This window comes from Mandrillus leucophaeus, unplaced genomic scaffold, assembly GCF_000951045.1.
Source record: "Mandrillus leucophaeus isolate KB7577 unplaced genomic scaffold, Mleu.le_1.0 Scaffold160, whole genome shotgun sequence".
NCBI lineage: Eukaryota > Metazoa > Chordata > Mammalia > Primates > Cercopithecidae > Mandrillus > Mandrillus leucophaeus.
Genome location: NW_012101588.1, coordinates 827,350 through 831,648, shown reverse-complemented (window position 1 = coordinate 831,648; position 4,299 = coordinate 827,350).

Here is a 4,299-nt window from a genome sequence, read left to right as displayed (position 1 = left end):
ACAGATTCTCCATGAGGGTTCATCCCTATAGCAACTTCTGCCTGGAAATCCAGGCATTTCCATACACCCTCTGAAATCTAGGTGGAGGTTCCCAAACCTCAATTCTTGACTTCTGGGCATCTGCAGGCTCAACACCAAATGGAAGCTGCCAAGGATTGGGGCTTGCACCCTCAGAAGCCACACCCTGAGTTGTATCTTGGCCTCTTTAACCACAGCTGGAGTGGCTGGCATGCAGGCCAAAAAGTCCCTAGGTTGCACAGAGTGGGGGGCCCTGGGGCTGACCCATGAAACCATTTTTTCCTCCTACTTCTCCAGGTATTTGATGGGAGGGGCTGCCACAAAGTTCTCTGACATGCCCTAGAGACATTGTCCCCATTGTCTTGGGGATTAACATTTGGCCCCTAGCTACTTATGCAAATTTCCACAGTGGCTTGGATTTCTCCTCAGAAAGGAAGTTTTTCTTTTCTATTGCATCATCAGGCTGCAAATTTTCCTAACTTTTATGCTCTCCTTCCCTTTTAAACGTAAGTTCCAATTCCAAGCCACATCTTTGTGAATAAATAAAACTGAATGCTTTTAGCAGCACCCAAGTCACCTCTTGAATGCTTTGCTGCTTAGAAATTTCTTCCACCTGATGCCCTAAATCTTCTCTCTCAAGCTCAAAATTCCACAAATCTCTATGGCAGGGGCAAAATGCCATCAATCTCTTTGCTAAAGCATAACAAGGGTCACCTCTGCTCCAGTTCTCAACAAGTTCCTCATCTCCATCTGAGACCACCTAAGCCTGGACTTCATTGTCCATGTCACTATCAGCCATTCAACAAGTATCTAGGAAGTTCCAAACTGTCCCACATCCTCCTGTTTTCTTCTGAGCCCTCCAAACTGTTCCAACCTCTGCCTGTCACCTAGTTACAAAGTCACTTCCACATTTTCAGGTATCTCTACAGCAGCACACCACTACCTGGTGAGGACTAAACTCTGATTTTTATTTTATCTTGACCAAATTCCTATCTAAGGGGCCAGGGGAGTCATGCCCTACAAATTATAAATTTTCATCAGATAGGTTTTATTTAACCCTGTATATCATGACTTACTTTCTAACCTGACTCTGGCATAACATTACAAGACAAGGAAGAAAATAAAAATATTTTACCCCAAAGCATGTTTCTTTGCCATATTTTGAAATGGTCCTGTAAAGCTGTTCTTTGTGGGGAAAAATTTGCATCTGTAAAGAATCTATTGACATAGCTAGATCTTTGTCTTCCAGACTGTCCCAATCCTAAAGAGATTAACTAAGATCTGAATAGGAAACATTTGTCATCTGTTGTCTCTAAGGGCAGCCACTGTAAGACTTCAAAATAACTTTGGTCTCTACAATCTTTATTTATTTATTTATTTTATTATACTTTAAGTTCTAGGGTACATGTGTACAATGTGCAGGTTTGATACACAGGTACACAGTGCCATATTGGTTTGCTGCACCCATTAACTCATCATTTACATTGGGTATTTCTCCTAATGGCATCCCTCCCTCAGCCCCTCACCCCACAACAGGCCCCAGTGTATGATGTTTCCTCTCTGTATCTAAGTGTTCTCATTGTTCAATTCCCACCTATGAGTGAGAACATGCAGTATTTGGTTTTCTGTCCTTGTGACAGTTTGCTCAGAATGATGGTTTCCAGCTTCTTCCATGTCCCTGCAAAGGACATGAACTCATCCGTTTTTATGGCTGCATAGTTTCCATGGTGTATATGTACCACATTTTCTTATTCCAGTCTATCATTGATGGACATTTGGGTTGGTTCCAAGTCTTTGCTATTGTGAATAGTGCTGCAATAAACATACATGTGCATGTGTCTTTACAGTAGCAGGATATATAATCCTTTGGGTATATACCCAGTAATGGGATCGCTGGGTCAAATGGTATTTCTAGTTCTAGATCATGGAGGAATCGCCACACTGTCTTCATAATGGTTGAACTAATTTACACTCCCACCAACAGCACCAACACTCCCATCAAAAGCATTCCTATTTCTCCACATCCTCTTCAGCATCTGTTGTTTCCTGACATTTTAATGATTGCCATTCTAATTTGTGTGAGATGGTATGTCACTGTGGTTTTGATTTGCATTTCTCTGATGACCAGTGTTGATAAGCATTTTTTCATTTGTCTGTTGGCTGCATAAATGTCTTTTTTTGAGAAGTGTATGTCCATATCCTTTGCCCAATTTTTGATGGGGTTGTTTTTTTCTTATAAATTTGTTTGATTTCTTTGCAGATTCTGGATATTAGCCCTTTGTCAGATGGGTAGATTGCAAAAGTTTTCTCTCATTCTGTAGGTTGCCTGTTCACTCTGATGGTAGTTTCTTTTGCTGTGTGGAAGCTCTTTAATTAGATCCAATTTATCTATTTTGGCTTTTGTTGCTATTTTCTTTAGTGTTTTAGTCATGAAGTCCTTGCCCATGCCTATGTCCTGAATGGTATTGCCTAGATTTTCTTTTAGGGTTTTTATGGTTTCAGGTCTAACATTTAAGTCTTTAATCCACCTTGAATTAATTTTTGTGTAAGGTGTAAGGAAGGGATCCAATTTCAGCTTTCTACATATGGCTAGCCAGTTTTCCCAGCACCATTTATTAAATAGGGAATCCTTTCCCTATTTCTTGTTTTTGTCAGGTTTGTCAAAGATCACATGGTTGTAGATGTGTGGTGTTATTTCTGAGGCCTCTGTTCTGTTACATTGGTCTATGTATCTGTTTTGGTACCAGTACCATGCTGATTTGGTTACTGTAGCCTTGTAGCATAGTTTGAAGTCAGGTAGTGTGATGCTTCCAGCTTTGTTCTTTTTGCTTAGGATTGTTTTGGCAATGCGAGTGCTTTTTTGGTTCTATATGAACTTTAAAGTATTTTTTTCCAATTCTGTGAAGAAAGTCATCGGTAGCTTGATGGGGATGGCATTGAATCTATAAATCACCTTGGGCAGTATGGCCATTTTCACGATATTGATTCTTCTTATCCATAAGCTTGGAATGTTCTTCCATTTGTTTCTGTCCTCTTTTATTTTGTTGAGCAGTGGTTTGTAGTTCTCCTTGAAGAGGTCCTTCACATTGCTTGTAAGTTGGATTCCTAGGTATTTTATTCTCTTTGTAGCAATTGTGAATGGGAGTTCACTCATGATTTGGCTCTTTGTTTGTCTGTTAATGGTGTATAGGAATGCTTGTGATTTTTGCTCATTGATTTTGTATCCTGAAACTTTGCTGAAGTTGCTTATCAGCTTAAGGAGATTTTGGACTGAGACAATGGGGTTTCCTAAATATACAGTCATGTCATCTGCAAACAGGGACAATTTGACTTCCTCTTTTTCTAAGTGAATACACTTTCTTTCTTTCTCTTGCCTGATTGCCCCAGCCAGAACTTTCAACACTATGTTGAATGGGAGTGATGAGAGAGGGCATCCCTGTCTTGTGCCAGTTTTCAAAGGGAATGCTTCCAGTTTTTGCCCATTCAGTATGATATTGGCTGTGGGTTTGTGATAAGTAGCTCTTATTATTTTGAGATACATTCCATCGATACCTAGTTTATTGGGAGTTTTTAGCATGAAGGGCTGTTGAATTTTGTTAAAGGCCTTTTCTGCATCTATTGACATAATCATGTGGTTTTTGTCTTTGGTTCTGTTTATGTGATGAATCATGTTTATGGATTAGTGTATGTTGAACCAGTCTTGCATCCCAGGGATGAAGCTGACTTGATTGAGTTGGTAAGCTTTTTGATGTGCTGCTGGATTCGGTTTGCCAGTATTTTATTGAGGATTTTTACATCGATGTTCATCAGGGACATTGGTCTAAAATTCTCTTTTTTTTGTTGTGTCTCTGACAGGCTTTGGTATCAGGATGATGCTGGCCTCATAAAATGAGTTAGGGAGGATTCCCTCTTTTTCTATTGATCAGAATAGTTTCAGAAGGAATGGTACCAGCTCCTCTTTGTACCTGTGGTAGAATTCGGCTGTGAATCTGCCTGGTCCTGGACTTTTTTTTGGTTGATAGGCTATTAATTATTGCCTGAATTTCAGACCCTGTTATTGGTCTATTCAGAGATTCCACTTCTTCCTGGTTTAGTCTTGGGAAGGTATATGTGTCCAGGAATTCATCCATTTCTTCTAGATTTTCTAGTTTATTTGCATAGAGGAGTTTATAGTATTCTCTGATGGTAGTTTGTATTTCTGTGGGATCGGTGGTGATATCCCCTTTATCATTTTTTATTGCATCTATTTGATTCTTCTCTCTTTTCTTCTTCATTAGTCTT